The sequence below is a fragment of the Anarhichas minor genome, unplaced genomic scaffold (genome assembly GCF_050575085.1).
Source record: "Anarhichas minor isolate MPS153535 unplaced genomic scaffold, ASM5057508v1 ptg000041l, whole genome shotgun sequence".
In the NCBI taxonomy this organism is placed as follows: Eukaryota; Metazoa; Chordata; class Actinopteri; order Perciformes; family Anarhichadidae; genus Anarhichas; species Anarhichas minor.
This window is the reverse complement of record NW_027466487.1, coordinates 258,247-275,222: the sequence shown is the minus strand read 5'-3', so window position 1 is coordinate 275,222 and position 16,976 is coordinate 258,247. Positions and strand designations below refer to the sequence as shown.

At 42.4% G+C, this 16,976-nt stretch overlaps 1 protein-coding gene across 1 annotated transcript in view; it reads right to left on the bottom strand.

The window, feature by feature from the left end:
• Nucleotides 1-16,555, bottom strand: part of LOC142969405 (focal adhesion kinase 1-like) — a 55,180-nt gene extending 38,625 nt beyond the window's left edge. The window contains exons 1-2 of the mRNA XM_076109281.1: nucleotides 16,424-16,555; nucleotides 8,576-8,602 (exon numbers count right to left, since the gene is read on the bottom strand). The gene's annotated coding sequence lies outside the window, so the exon portion shown is untranslated. The remainder of the gene's footprint in view (nucleotides 1-8,575; nucleotides 8,603-16,423) is intronic.
• Nucleotides 16,556-16,976: the final 421 nt, after the last annotated feature.

Sequence of the window (16,976 nt, the reverse complement as noted above, 5' to 3'; positions counted from 1 at the left end):
GTATTTACCATAGACTGTATGGTATTCACCCTCTTTAAAGGTTGTTTCTACTATAGGTTCATCTTCACACGTCCTTGTGCGTGACACAAACTCTGCTGCTTCCTGTGTCATCCTGTCACTTCCTGGATATCCCTGCAGGCTTTGTCGAGTCATCATCACGACAGCGGCTGGTTCCAGCTGGCTGTGAACTCTATCTGTGGCTATCTTACGGTGGCAAAAGAGAAGTAAACCGAATCTGACTGGCTGACTAATTTCGTGGCTCACTTCCCAGTATTGGGAACGTAATCTACAACTAAAATTGTGATCTGCTTCATCGTCTACCGTGTTGTTCAGGGTTGAAAGATTTACATGCGATGACTTATTGAATCCACTGAATATGGAGACAATAAATCCAACTGACTGTTTTCTGTTACTGTCGACCCTGGTTGTTTCACCGCTGTTCTTAACAGCCTGTAGCGAGACACAAAAATCACTACTGTTAACGTCACATCACTACATTCAGCACTTTTTCCGTGTTGTGTTCAGGTCACGGTCAGATCACTTCATGTTGAGAAAGACACAGAGACAGAAATATGCCGACTGATCCGGGGAAAGTTGGTTCAGCACTTTGACAGCTTGACCTACAGTTCCCTCTTCAAAGACACATGCTGAAATACATGCCCGTGTGTGTGTGTGTGTGTGTGTGTGTGTGTGTGTGTGTGTGTGTGTGTGTGTGTCTGTGTGTGTGTGTGCGCGCACAATGACTGCATCAGAAGTGTAAAGGAGGACATTATGCATCTAAGAATTTGACTCAGCACTCTCTGTATCAATAGTGTGAGTGTGTACGTGCACCAGTACACATGATTACATCCTGTGTCTATGGGAGAGGCTTTGCACTCATTTCCCTTTTTTGGAGTCTTTACTTACATGAAAAACCTTTCCCTCATTTTCTTCATATTATTAAACTTTTCTGGTATTATTAACCTTATGTTGTTGTTTAGGTGTCTTAAGACTCAATCATCCGTTTTTCGCAATTCTACTTCATTTTCAAGTGATAAACTGTTCATGAACACGTCTGAATTGGTTTTTAGATCTTAAGCAAGATCCTTGCTGGATTGAAACATTGACGTGTTTTTTCTTTTGTATATAAAGAGCCTGAAAGTGTCTTTTTTAAAGCACCTGTAAAAAAACAAATTGGAAATATTCACTTCCCAAGAAAAAGTTTGATCCATCCAAGTATTTACTCTTTGATAGAAAGCTATGTTTTCAATGCCATTACCACACGTTCCAGTGACTGAGGACAAGAAGTCCTTACGATAGAATAAAAGAAGTGAAGACGCTGCCTAGGTTATACTGCATTATACGGTACTAGCTTATGTTACTTTACTTAGTTTTTCTTTCTAAGTCTCTGCAGTTTAACAAACAGCAGCGTGACAATTGTTGGTTATTAGCTAAAATGTCAAAGTGTATTCTGAAAAGAGCAAGGACAAGAGTGAAAGTTGACAGATGAAGAAGTCCACTGTGTGCATTTGTGTGTACGTTTATTAAAAGTGAGCTCACCCTGTCGGTAATAAGTGTATAAGGGCCACAAGCATGGCTCCGTGCTCAACAGACCCTCAAGACGTTAATACAACAGATTAAAGAACAAATGTCCCTCTTACAGTATTACTATCATCATCCAATTAAAACGATATCACTGTGGCTACGATACTACTGGATTATTAGGTGGTTTGTTACAATCCCTAAAGAGTGCACTGCTGCTATTATCCAAATACACCACTGTATAATTTCATTGTAACAATACTAACAGACTTGGTAATAACTACAGACCCAGTTTACCTGATAAAAAGATAAAAAGATACGTCTAGTGGGGTTGTGCAGTGGAGATAATTCATAGTCCTCCGTTACTTCTACGGCTGCAGAGATTTTAAGCTTCCTGAGCAGGCAGAGACAGATTAGCTCTGTGTAGTTCTTGGGAATGCTTCAAATTACAAAGCTTTGTGAACTACACCTCACATCACATTGTAGTTTTTGAAGAAGCTTAGTGAAGACAGACTGTATTTGAAAGGGAAGGAGGTTTGAACTAACCATGTTCTGTTGTTGATATATCATCAAGTTATTGCTTTACTGTCATTTCAGTGTATTGTGTGAGAGCAGACGCCAGGTTGTGTGTTTTTTTTGTACATAGTGCAACTGAAAACTTAAACCACATCTACTAAAAATGATGTTGACACAAAAAAATATTCTTTAAAATTCAGTACACTTGTGTTTGCTTACTATTGAAGGTAGATGGTGGAACAATATCAATGTATGCTATCAGAACCATGTCCATAATGTACACAAGCTGTGATAGATATACAACAAACCTTCAGTTGGCATAACTTCTACTCCGTTAGCCACCAGAGGAGCGATACAGTCACAAACCACAGTCAGCCATCTGCTGCTGCTCACTCGGTCAGTCAGTAATCAGATTAGATATCAAGCACTACATTGTTGTAACAAACAAATCAAAAGAGGTTTTTGTTAATAGATGGTGGCCCTTTAATACTGAAGCTACAAACCAGTATGTGACTGAATACATGTAAAGTACTAGAGGTCAGGCTGAAGAAAATACCTGCGAGTATATATTCAGTTTGATGTTTTGCTTAATTGCCTCTGACAAAGAACTGGAAAAAGTTATCGTCTGTTTGTCCACCACATATTTGAGATTGCAGATGTCATGGTGGACATAAAGCCTCAGCATCAGTTTGTGGTGCAGAACAAATGTTTCCATCAGATGCTTTTCAAACTCTTATATTATCCAGCAAGTTGGCTGCTACACAGCAGAGCATTATGCCATCAAAATAATCAATTAACATACATACTGTAGACCATAAAAGTCTGTATATTATAGAAGGCTGTCCTTTAGTTACCGGATTCTTTAGCTTGTAAACATCAGTTTTGGGGAACTACAAAATACAGACCTCATAATACATAAATTAATGCTTTAAAAAAGGTAGCACAGGATGAATGAAGCTATGTCTCACTGCACCAATTTATACTCAACAGAACTATACTAAATCCCCACATGCATGCCCTCACACATTCAGATAGAGAAAAGAAGAGGAATCAAATCAACTAGGCCATGCAGGCAGCCAGGGGGGGGGGGCAGGCGGCTGCCAGGCCCACCACCCCCTCTCTCAGTGGGGCTCCAGTGACTGACAGTCAGCCTGTAAAACCACAGAAGGTTGACCTGTCCCGTAGCAGCAGCAGCTGAAGGACGGTTTATCTCCTCGTCTAAGTGCTATCTGGGTTACTGGGGTTAGCACAATCCTGGGGGAGCCGAGGCCTCTCTGTCTTTTTTTTTTTTTTCACCATCCCTCTCTCTCCCTCGTTCTTCATATTTATCCCCGTCTTTACGTCTTTATTCTTTCCAAAGCCTTCATCGTTTCCTTTCTTTTGCCCGCCGCACATGCCAAACTCCCTGTATCCTTCTTTCTCCATCCTTCATCTGCAACTCTTTGCTTCTTCCCACTCTCTTAATCTCCCATGCTCACAGATTTTTTAGTTCCTGCCTTCACATCTCCATTTGATCCTCTGTCCTATTGAACCACCTCTCTTCCTTCCTCCCTCTCATCTTTCTCTCATGCTCAAACTATTTCCTCTGCCCTCCCCCTTCCCCTACACCACTACACTCTCTCCTCTGCCAAGGATGCCCATTATCTATACAAGGGGACAAAGACGGAAAAAGTCTAAACATTGGTTGTACATCTATATGCATGAATATATTATAAACTCTGATCTGAACATAGATATCTATCTATGGGTCTAAATGTCACTTCCATATAAATACAATGCTTTTACATGGTGACCCGACAAAAAACAAAGGACCAGCACTAAGAGAGTGTGTGTGTGTGTGTGTGTATTTTTACCGGGGTAACTCATAACCACCATCTCCCCACACACTCATATTCACGGACCTAATTACAGCTCGGTACAACTGTACGCCGGGCAAAATAACTGATAAGAAACCGTAGTTCACTTGGTTTTTCAAACAGGAGGAAGCAAAAACAGATTAATTGTAACAACTCAGTTCAGTTGCTGTTCAAATGAAGCTTTAAAGACTAACACGTAACTCATTCATTGGACAGTTTTGGTTGAACTGTCATTTAGCATCGCTTACTGACAGCTGGTCATGCAGCACTTCACTGTGCCTTTGTTTCATTATCCAGCGGTACCAAGGAGTTCATTAAGTCAAAGCTGGTTATGAGTTCTTAGTTTTGACCCCAACTGGAGCTCATCTGTCGTAAATGAAAATCCCAGGGTGATGAAATACACAAATCGGTCTCATTCAGACTTCATGAAGCAGAAAACAAAGCTCAGCTAAGTGAAAACCGACCAGGCTGAAGAAAAACTGGATGTTTAACAGAATGAGAAGATGCTTCAAACGCAGAGTGAGAAAAGGAAAACAAGCATTGTAGTTCACGACGAGTACTTTTCTATTTCATTGTAAATAATGATACCAAGGTGCACCATCTAAAGGAATATACTACATTATACTACATTTGATGAACAATTGTATGGATCCAATACTATGTAGTTGTGAATCAGAAGGATTTAGTCAAATTCTCAAGAACATATCAAACTACAGGGTTTATTTGTCAGTACAACATGGTGTGTTGATTACTACACTCATTAGGACCTACTTGGTAGGGGGTGCTGTGCGTAGATGCAGGCCCCCTTGCTCCAGCAGAGAGGGATGCAGCCGCTGTTCTCCATTTGTTTTGTAGGGGGGCCGGTACAAGGTCTGGCCACAGGGCCCAGACAAACCTGCTGGGCCCCGAAAACAGCATAGAGCCTATAGGACCAGGACCGGATCCTAACCTGGCTTTACACAACTATAAAAAAAACTGGTATATAAACTTGAATAAGCCAAGGAAACTCTAAGAGGGCTATCCTAAAATGTCCACAAAAATGTTAGAAATTGAGAGCTGCTGTGCTGGTAACTGGGCCGTCATTTGTTATAGGGGTGATAATACCCACTGCTCAACTTTTAGCCACCTCACAAGACTCAATAGAAGAAGAAGAACATCAATCAAAGCCAGTGTCCCAGGGCTGTAAGTAACTCCAGAAAAGAAAAGAGCCCCGCGAGAGGAAACAGAGGATGTCAAATGTCCTCTGTGCTGTAAAAATCTGATGACACAGCAAGTATCCCCACAGGAGGTGAATATACCAGTCCGTTACATTAATGCTCCAACAGCCACTACAACACACAAAGGTCTGACTCAGCACCCGATCTGGAGGTCAGACCTTCTTCTGCAACAAAAGAAACAAACGCTAAAACAACCGAGAGATGATGAAAACTGGAAGTTCAGTATCTGGAACAGTAATCCACGCTACTGATCACAAGAATGCCAGTCACTCTCTCTTAAAGCTTGCTGAAACACGCATTACTTCAGGACTTGAGGAAGCGGCTCGGGGTCCAGGTCTTAGTAAGCAATCCGTCCAATTCATGTCATGACCTTTAACCCCCAAAAAAAAAAGTCTGTGACCATTGTGCAATGCGATATGCAATGATCCCTGTAAGGCAGGCGAGAGCCCGTGTGGGTGGAGAGGGTTCAGTAAGTTGCTCGAGGACACTTCAGCAGGGTGGAAGCTTCCCAAAACAGACATTCAAGCCTGGCTTCTGTGGCTGGGGGATTATTTTTCTACCAATTAGGCCATCCTGCTGTCCAATAAATCCTCACAAAATATCAAATTCTGCTCTTCGGTTTGGAGCTGCTGATCCAATTAATCAATCCTTGATGTGAAATTCAAAGAAGACGGCTTCCTGCAGCCATAAATCTTGAGTCACATGCTGATCCAGGTTACAAAAGAACACCAACATCGCTTGCTGGCAAAGTAAAACTGTATAATTACATCAAAGTATCCTTCCCCAAGAAACATAGTTTTGTTCTGAGAATCCACAATATTGTCAAAAGGAGACGGGAAGACGGATGAGAGAAAGACGAAAAGAGAAACAGGCATCAGCGAAGAAAGAGACAAAAATGTAGGGCAAAGAGGGGCGTCGAAAAATGGAGCATAGCGAGGGAGAGGAAGGTAGAGTGACCGACGCAGGAGGGGAAAAGGAAAGCAAGAGGACGAAGGATGAAGGTAGAAGAAGAAAGAAGAGACTAAAAGAAGAGTTGAAGGACAACAGGATGATCAAAAAGAGAGAGAAAGAATTAAAAATATAGAGAGTGGGATGAAAAGAGAAAGTGGAGAAACCCCGGAGAGAAGCTGAGCCTCCAAAGCTTTCCCCACAATGCTCCGAGCCCGCATGAGTTAACCAGGGCGAAGCAGGTGTCTGATGTCACAGAGAGAAACATAAAGTGACAGCGACCTGAAGTGAAAGGTGGTGCAAAGAAATAAAAGTCAGGAACTAAAGAAGCCTGGATGCAAAGATAGGCAGGATGGGAGAAGGACTATGGAGAGAAATCAATGTTGCGTGAGTGGGTTGGAGAAAAAAAAGAATTCGATGCAGTAAATCCGTTTTGAAGCCAGTCGGCTGTGTGTCGCTCAGTCTGGCTTCGGCAGGCTTTCTTCTGGAGCAGCGGAAGGGCAACTGGATCACAACATCATCCCAAATTCACACACACACACACACACACACACACACACTGCCGCAGCCAAACACACACACACACTGTACATCCAGAACAATCCTTGAGCAGACCAAATGAGTGCACCAAAGAGGCTATCCCGTGAGAGAGTTATGTGTGGAGGCAAAATAGAGGCTGTGCGTATAAGAGTGTGTGTGCATGTGACTAAGCAGGCAGGCAATGGTGCACGTGGGTGTGTGTGTGTGTGTGTGTGTACGTGGGAAAGAGTGTGTGTGAGTGTCAGCTAAGTAAAAGGAGTGTGTGCGCAAAATATGAAAAGTGAGCGTGTGCATGTGGGAGCGTTTTCGGTACAGGCTGCTGCAAAAACGTGTGTGTGTGTGTGTGTGTGTGTGTGTGCATGTGTGTGTAGGGCAGAGAAGGAAAGAGACAGGAGGATATAATACTGTAATTGAGACTTGATGCAGTGGAAAGTATGCAAACTGCCTGATTTGACAGTACTTATAACTGTGCTAATAGAACCATAAACAACAGTTCAACTTATGAACAGGCACATATGAACACAAAGACACGGTTTTACCAGGATTAAAGTTTAGCCACTGAAAACATACATTCCACTGTTTGACCCCTAACAACACTTGTTTCCTTTTCTCCTTTGTTTTCATTATCCGTCCCCTCAGTCGGTCTGTCTCTCTGTCTGTCTCTACTGCCCTCAGCAGATCTTTACTGCCCTCTGTCCTCACGCTCTGTTCCTCTCCAAACATATCTCATCTGCTCCTGCAGCATGCCAGCTCTTCAATGGCAATAAAGCAATCTGACGTTCGATTCCTCTGACGTGCCAGAGCACAAGATGAACGTTTCAAGCTGAGCTTCCAAATGCAAAGACACTGACCACACTCCCATTGTGATCCTTTTGTGTCACAAACTGATGGAGAGCATGTAGGTATATATTAAAATATTTAATAATACGTCCTCCAAATGAAAGACAACATTTCTCAAAAAACGACAGTGCGCCTTGTAATCCGGAGCGCCTTATATATGGATCAATTGGTTAATTGGTTGATCCATACTGGTTGTACACGGCGCTCTGTCAAAATGTTTCAGTACGACTGGTAAACTACAAAGCCGCACCGCGGTAAACACCGGTACTGTGCTTACTCCTAGTCCAACACCACTTGTGTGTATAAAGACCCCAAAATGGCACCTTTCAAGAGACACGCTTACGACGCTATTCTATTCTATGCGCCTTATAATCCGGTGCGCCCTATATATAAAAACAGTTCTAACATAGGCCATTCATTGAAGGTGCGCCTTATAATCCGGTGCGCTTTATAGTGCGGAAAATACGGTACTAGATTGAAACCACATGTGGTTCTTAAACGCCTCGGCCAACTTGTGAACCATAACTTCAGATCTGTCTCTGTGATTCGAGTCTTATCATCACTTAAAGTTATAGCACGATGTAAATCGTAGTCTTCATAGAGTTATGGAGGATGAAGTTGTGATCCTTATCAGCAGTGCTCTCAGTATTCTCAGGTCTGTTTTGGGCTCCAGATGTTCAGTGTACCCGGTGTGTACACTGTGTGCTGCGCTGCCGTCTAGCAAAGATCGTCTCATTATAAGTTTCAGTTAACCTCAAACTTAAACCTCAACTTTGGCAACACGTCTCCACACGGGAGTCTTGCCAAAGTTAAGGTCAAGAAATGTAAATGATGCTTTTCTGTCCTTTTCAGGAACGAACGAGTTCTCAGCTCCGAATATACAGCATCCAAGATCAACTGTTACCTAGCAACAGCCATGGAGAGAGAGAGACTGGTGCTACGGGCCATAAAACCTCTGATCTATATGAAATGATTTAGCTCTACCGGTTCTCTTCAAGACCAGGACCAAAGAACGTGATCTCATCAAATTAAAAGGATTTATTTCTGTTTATATCAGTAAAAACATTACATTTCTACCATCAGTTGACAGGAAGTTCAACAATACCTGTATTTGAACAAAAATAAATAAATACTCACCAGCGTAGTATGTTATTCTGGAAATATCTAGAACAAAAAAAGGGCGAGGGGGGAAAAGAGAAAAAAAACAATATTTTACTCACGTGTGTATATATATATATATATATATATAACAGTGTTACAGTGAATTATTCACAAGTACCTGTGTGTAATGGATTATGTCGTGGCACCAATGAGAGCCACTGAACTACATCATGATTAGAAGTGTGACTGTACTGTAGGAGTTACTGTAAGACTTTTCTGAGGTAAAAAGTGTAAGATTGTGGTGTTTCTTCCCGACAGTTTTGCAATTAATTGTCCATCCAACATATCAAGAATCAAACACTCGGCAGGCACAGATGTGTCTTGCATGCATGCACAGGTAAACTCTGCCTCCCCGTCTGTACGGTAACAAGCTACTGCTCTTCATATAAACTGGATTCTCCAATCTAATGAGCTTCTCTTCATACATTCACAGGAGGAAAATGAATCGAGGATCATTTTGATGATTCATTTAACACATCAAAGAGGACTTTCATCACTTGGAAACTCCAACTGTCCATGCTTCGTATATTTGACTGACGGGGGTCAATTTCTAATCCCACTAAGCACATCCACTGGTTTACATGTCAGCACTGACCAATCAGTGACTGTGCAGCAGCTCGACTGACTCAGGAGGATTTAATGCGAGCTACATTACGGACAGTCGGAGCGAGGAATATGTTATCCGCTCTGTCACCCACTGGCCTCATCCAACCCTCAAATCGGCCTCATAACCACCTTCATGTCGCCTTCTACTCCCCACTCCTCTATCCCGTCTTCTCACTCTTTACAATCTCACGTAAAAATGACAACAAAATGAGCAATATGATGAAAAGTCCAAACGCTCTGACGCAACGCTGATCTGTTACCACGCAACAGGCACTGCGGTGCTAATTAGTATGCCAAAGCTATGTCTCATATTATCTACAGTAAGATTAAATCTCTTCCATATAAATGTCTTCTTTGTATGAAATAAATGATGTACTTTTTTATATTTTGTACAGGAAAAACATCATCATTTGTTTCAGTTAGAGTTAGAAAGGTTGCTTTTTTTAACTACCTAAAAAAAACGGTATACTACAGTAATACACAGCATACTACAGAATTAGTATAAAGCACATACTGTATACAATGAGAATGTAATGGAATAGGACACTGTGAGTATCTTCTTAAAGGGCCAGTGTGTATTAATTGCATCTTGCAGCATGGTTGCAGATTGCAACCACACTGAACGCTCTTCCGCTTCCTCCTCCCTTTCCAAGGCTGCGGTAATGTTTGCCACTGAGTGCAAAACCGTAGTAACTCCATTTGCCTCATTCAGAGGCCATCCTTCCTAAAATAACAATACTTAAAGAGCAACGGAAGTGAGACGGCAGCTGGCGGTACCACGGTTTTGCACTCCATGGATTTTACCGGCAGTACCGCGGTTTCACAAGCGTGACAGAGAACTGCGGTGGCCTTAAAAGGTATTGTAGACTTTTTTTGTAGTCGGAGTAATCTGACTGTTTGGTTTGCCCGACAGCTGTAGAAACATGGTGTCTAGGATGTGGGACTCTGTGAAGAAGACCCCGCTCCCTTTGTAGATATGAAGGGCTATTTCTAAGTTAACCAAAAAACAACGAATCTTAGTTCCAGGTGATTATACACAAATGAAAACACATTTAAATTCTGCCAATAGATCCTCTGACATGCTGCACACTGGCACCTTATTTTCCTTCATGGAATGCATTGTGAGTCAATATAATCAGTCAGTAAATTTAGTATCAACACTGATATTTTTCGTGCAAACACACTCAAATCACAATCAGGTAAGGAAAGGAATGTAGTAAAGCATTGGGAAACAGTTTCGGATATTTGTACAATAATGAACTACATAACATTTTGTTTTTTTTAACTTTGATTCACTGCTGCTCGGTGCGTGTTCTGACACCTCACATCATTTCCTTTAATCACATAATCCAATTTGTTCCTGGCAGAGTTGTGTCCAAAACGTTGGCTACAAGTACGAAGCTATTAACAAAAGCAATGCAACGGAAATCTTGGCAATATTCTCCCTCTCTCGCACTCGGAGTGTAAAACACACCAGTGATGAATGTAACATTAAGGCACTGACGCGTGTTTGAGCCAGGAGAGGCAGCGCATTCAGTAGAAAAGGTCTAAGCATGTATTGAAATGCTGTTAAAAATATACTTATGAATCTACCCCCTGGAAATTGCCGGAAACAGCCGCCTGTGCCAGCGTGTATTCAAATGTTTAAATACCTAACAAAAGGTACGACAACATGCACGTCACCACACAAAAGAGGATTTTCTGCTTTCAAAGAAACCTCCACGCAGAGATATGTTCTCAATGTCACCAGAGAGCACCTCGCTTTCAACCCAACTTTAATCTTTCACATCCACAAATAAAGACCCAAAACTAGAACCTGTTATCAGAACCGCACCGAGACATCTGTCACTAGAACCGCTTAAAACATTTTGCACTTGCATAAACCCTCCACGGAGCTTCTCCCTCCTACTCTTTCACATTTCCTCCCTCACGTTCTCTGCCTTTTTCCTTTCTCTCTCCCGACTCAAGAGTAGAAAACTATTGCCTCCGGCTGTAAACTACAGAGGCTACGCTACAGCTGACACCACGCTAACGGCATTGCTCAACTCCATCCTCATCAAACAAACAAAGCGGAAGGAAGCGAGACAGAGAGAATGGTCTGATTCACACCAGGCCGCCCCTTTTCACATCTGTATTTTTGTATGCTTGGCAGAAGGAGCCGATGTCACCGAAACGTGTTTCTGTCTGTTGAAACACCTGCGTTAATGACCTCCACTGGCCAGTTACAGGAGAGGCCAATCCTGGAGGTTCATTCGCTTACTTACACACAATGAGATGAAGCCGCATGCTAAATTTCAATATATCAGAGAGTTCACAGATCAAGAGTTCAGCAATACACAGTATACAGATCCCCTACAGAGCGAGGAAGAGCCCTCACATCTGTTCAAGACACTGAACCACACATTCTTCTTTTCATTTAGGTTTTTCTGTTAGATCAAAGACATAATGCAATTACAATATTTTTATGCAACATAACATTAGATTAATTAAACCAAATAAATTGCTATTTATCTAAATTACTACCTAAAAGTTTTCCATTGTTCTGTGCAAATGAAAAAAAAAAGAGAAAGTCCAACAGATATTCAGATACTAAACGTAACAAATCCAGATATTTACCACCTTGGGTCAAGCTATTGGATCCTAAACCTTCTATTTTTCCTATTTCAAGTCATTCCAGGATTAGTTTGTTCAAGTAAATGATGATGCGTTTCTGTTAATGAAGTGCCTCAAATTAATGATGCGACCAAACGACACGATGTTTTGTTCGTGAGTGATGTCATTTGAAGAGTCAATGTTTTTAGCTCTATAAAGACTTTTACAGGGCAGGACTCCAGCATGCACTCTCAGATCCTCCTTCATGCCTCCCTAGTTTCACGTAAATTCACTGATTTATAGTTTTCATTTTATACAATTTCTTTACACAAACAAGCCTTTTTACACGTTGTGTTATAGCTCTTCCTCGGTGTGCGGTGCACTGCACCAAAGTTAACGTTCAGACATTCACAAATACATTGATTCAAACTATACTGTGTCCCTGGGGTCCCACAGAAGCGCCAGTCAGAGTCTCTAAATCCTTTCAGTAACAGATTTTTTTTTAAGGATTTTGGTATCAGACATCCACTGTTTTTGCTGTATGTTTTTAAATGATATAAATTACTCATAAGAAGTCGGTCTGCTGCCAATTAAAAAAATAATTTGTGATATGAAAAGAGGAAAGATTCCAACAACCGTGATCTAAGCTAACATTTTACAGCCAGAGCGGTCCAGTCATGGATTAATACGTCTGTTCTTTCATAACACTCGATTTTACACCAACATACTTAAACAACCTCGTAAGTGCTGCTCGTGTTTCCGTATGTAGAAATATATTGGACAGCTTTTTACTCCTCTGGCTGCTGCTGCTGCTCTAACCACACATTTGAGATGCATTTCTGCAGAGAACGTTAATCATAGTAAAAATGCAAAGTAAAGAAATGCGTTTATGACTTACTGACCCTCTGAAAACATTGTGGAGAAAAAAGGAGAGTAGATTTGGACAATTATTGCCTATAATTGTAAACCGCTCTTAATTTGATTCATGATCCAATTGCTAAGTCAGATTTCTGAAATGCTCAGTTTGACTTCCCATAACCATGAAGCCCAATGTGTTGAATATCAACAACTAGACAGCCTGACATTCACTCCCATGCTACATATGTGTAACCTAGCTCATTGCTTTGAAGATACAGCCAGACATCAGAACTACATCTAAACCCAAACAGCAAATGTGAAGTTTGATGAGGTGTAATGCAAATTATTAAAACAATCACAGCATCTGACGGTGAGTGCTGCTGACCGCATGGCATTTCAGTCAAACAACACAGCGAGCTATAGATGCAAATAGGAGAAGGCTGATGATGACACAACAGGAAAACATGCCGCCAGTCATACTTTCACCGGTCTTAACAGACACACTGCTGCTGTGCTGTCCTGAAAAAATGACAATTATAGCTCCAACAAGCATGGACTGAACAGGTATAAATACGTCCAAGACCTAGCCTGGCAATAATATGACCCAACCCATCAGGTATCTTAGCTATAGCTATTTATGCAATAGCAGAAAACATGGCCCGGGGCACAGGATGGGTGTTGGAGGTAGAGCCGTCTTGGAATTCAACACAGCACAATAAAGTAACGATTGAGGAAAGACACAAGCAAACACAACTTAACTGAGATCATAAGGCAGAGTTTTACACCCTTTATGGATGAAGAGGGTGTGTGTGTGTGTATTATCTACTAACGATGACAGACACAAACACAATGTCTGAGGACCATCTGCATAGGCATAGGTGACTAAAGCTAGAGCTATTTGCTTTTTAACACGTCGTATACTTCCTTCAAAAGTAACAATTGTCAGACATTTCGTCGTTTTGTTTTTTTATTCGTCCACTAACAGCCGCTGTCAGCTGCACTCCTTTCGTATAGCCCTGTGGACAAGAAAAGAGACATTTGACAGCAGTGGCCTGCGGTTGTTTTGCTGCATTTATACACAAACAGAAATCTGATGTTTAACTCTTCGTGGTACAGGTCTGACCAGACGTCGTTGCCCCCAAAAGAGCCAAGAAGATCGGATTTCAAGCAGTTTCTCTGTGCGGTAAACAACGGAATGTGAGCCACATACAAGTCTTAAAATCTAGACCTTTTCGGCTGCTGTGAATGCAGGTTCAGATTCACAGGATGATTTTTTTGACGAATGGTTAAAACATAACAGAAGCTTAAATGGGTGATAAATTCAAAGCTCATCTTGCCTAACAGTTAAAGTGACTCCTATGAATAAGCAGGTAGTTAAATTGCTGAGGAAGTGTGGCAGTGGTAGTGACAGTCACAATAGTCACAATAAGAATATCAATGGCGGTAATAATTGAAGCAATAGTAATACGTGTGGTGGCAGCTGTGGTTGTTATACTCCATCTTTAGCTTTGTGGGAATTTCAAATTGTTCACCAATCATATTATAAAAAAAACATTGAATGGCAGGTAAACAAGTAAACTAAATATGACTCGTCCATATGGACAGAACACATTTACTTTCACACCTTTCATGAAGGCAAGCCTAGCGAGCAAAATCCCCAAACGCACAGGGCAACAGACACAAACAATTTGTGCCAATTTACGAATACGTCAAATGTGCTGTCAGACGCAACCACCCAGGTTCATCAAAGGAAACGGAGCAGGCTGACACTTTATCAGAGGCTTGTTCGTGCTCCACACTCTACCTGTTTGTGGGGCTTTCACATGCAACTGCTTGCACGGCGGTGAGCAGCACAAATTCCTTTCCAGCCCTCAGCCTGCCAGACCCTCTAGCACAGAGCAGCCATACACCAGTCCAATCACAGCCCAACACATTCCCAGAGCCACCAGCATGACTACACGCGTTCATACCTCCATTGGTGCAGCCAAGGAAGTCCCAGAAATGCATGTTGACAGTCGGCACACAGAGGACCGAACCTCTGCGAAATCACAGACGCCTGTTTATGTTCCTGTTCAGTCTCTCCACTTCCTAGTTGTACTGTACGCTGTCACTTATAGGAGAGGGGAAACACCCGCCCACTGATTGTTTCAGACTGACACACCTGGGGGCTGAGTTTCATTTCCAAACCGCTGCCTCCTCCTCCTCCTCCTCCTAAGCTCTCATTTGTAATCGTCTTCCCACTTCTCCCTTCGCTTCCCATCTTATCCGGTACTCTCATCTTTATCTGTTTCTGACTGAAAACAGACGACTGTAAAGATTGATCCAACATCCTCGATTGTTTCTTTCCACGTCCCTGCCTCTGCAGATTGGTGGAAGTAATGGGTGAGGAGGCAAGGAGAAACAGACAGAGGCCCTTTATTATCTATGGTGTGAATAACTCGGGTATGATAAATTATGATTTCTACTCACAGATTCTTCATATGTACACAAGAATCTCACATTTGAATTTCAATCACACAGGAGAGATGGCACAACTTGACTGATACGCACCAGTCAGGTTTCAATATATCTGACAGCAGACCTGTTTACAACACTGAGGAAAAGCCATGAATCACAGCACTGGCCGGACATGCAATCGAGCAAACATTAACTCGATTTTCAATGATATCTACACTGGGAAGGGCAGTGACTTCATGAAAATGCCAGGAAGTTATAGATTTCTTGATAATTCACTAAACACTGTCATACCGCCTTTACAGGAAAACCTGCAAGATGCTCCATCATTAAGAGAATATAATTACATCTTCAGTTTATTAACCACCATCGTCAGGCTTGTATTCAAGTATAAAAGACTTTAATATGCTCTGAGATAGTTTCTGTTCAATATCAAACATTGTTTTATGCCCACAATCTTTTCAAAATATCTGAAGAGTTTGGGGTCCTGACCCTCCAGTCCGGCTGCAAGGGGACGTGTACGGGGATGTGAAAGAGGGCAACAGTCACATAAAGGCAGGAAGCAAGATGGGGAAAAGGATGGAAAACAGAAAAGTGTCGGAGCTTTGACTCCCAAACCCAAAAGTAAAACTGATAAATCGCATCCACAGGGCTGCTGGGCACCACGCTCAGCATGTTTAGTTCAGCAAATGGTGACATTGCACCTGAAATAGTACTTAAATCCCACCAAGCATGCGAAAAGGGATGATCGGCGCCCCGGTTCAAATATCAATGCATTCACTCGGCCTACCACAGCGATAAGTGTACAGTATCGTGGTTGACAAGGCAGAAAGCGACCCAAAACACTTGAGACGCTCAGGTTAAGTAAGAGCTGCCACCGCTTTGTCTCAAAGCCCGTTGCTTGCACCAACAAAAGTATCAGGTTGAGCAACACTTAATTCATCAAAACACAGATGTTTTCGCCATGGCGGTGTTGCTCTGCATGACAGAAACCCTCCTTGGCTCGGACCTTTGCACCCAACCGGAGGATCGGAGAGGGGTGGTTTCGGCCACTGCACCACTGTCTGTCTGTGTGGAATACAAATGACTTCGCGCTGTCAAAATGAACAGTATTTCACCTCATCCAGTCCACGATCATTTACCGTAAACCCCCATAGCAGCTCACATAAACACACCCCCGCGTATTGCATTCGCGTTAACCCCATTGTCTGTGTGTGTGTGTGTGTGTGTTACCCCCTTTAATGCTAAGCTAGCTCCGCTAACGGTGGGCTATTCCCATTTAATCTGCCCCCCCCCAGAGGGATCGATACTCACCCGCTTTAGCCCTGGAGCCCGGCCGCACCTACTCTCCGGAACCAGCCACCTTTTCCAGCCAGTAGGGTCGGATTGTATCTATGTATGAACCCCGTTGATAGCAGAACCGGCTGGCTGTATCTCTCCGTTATGATCCCCTCTCCCTGTTTTTGTCCTCAACAGCGCCGTTCCCGGTAGTCGGTGTCCACTGACGCTAGCTGTTAGCACCGCCGCTGCTGCTGCTGCTGCTGCTGGAGCCTGAGCCTTTCCAACATGGCTGCAGCTGGCTGGGCTGACTGACAGCAGGAGAGGGGCCCTATACGTGTCCAGCACCACACAGCATGGGCCCCCCCCAAATGATTTTATATGTGAGACCACAATTATTATTCTTCAATTTATCTTTTCAAATAATGTCATGGAGCATAAAGCTCAACAACATTCCCAAATTACTTTACACTGTGTGCAGTATGTGGTCAAATGTATGACTGTCTTTAGGGTCCGTATAGTGGTTGAACAGGGAATAATTCATATGTATTGTTAGTTTGTGCAACATGAGAAAATAATATTGCTAGCT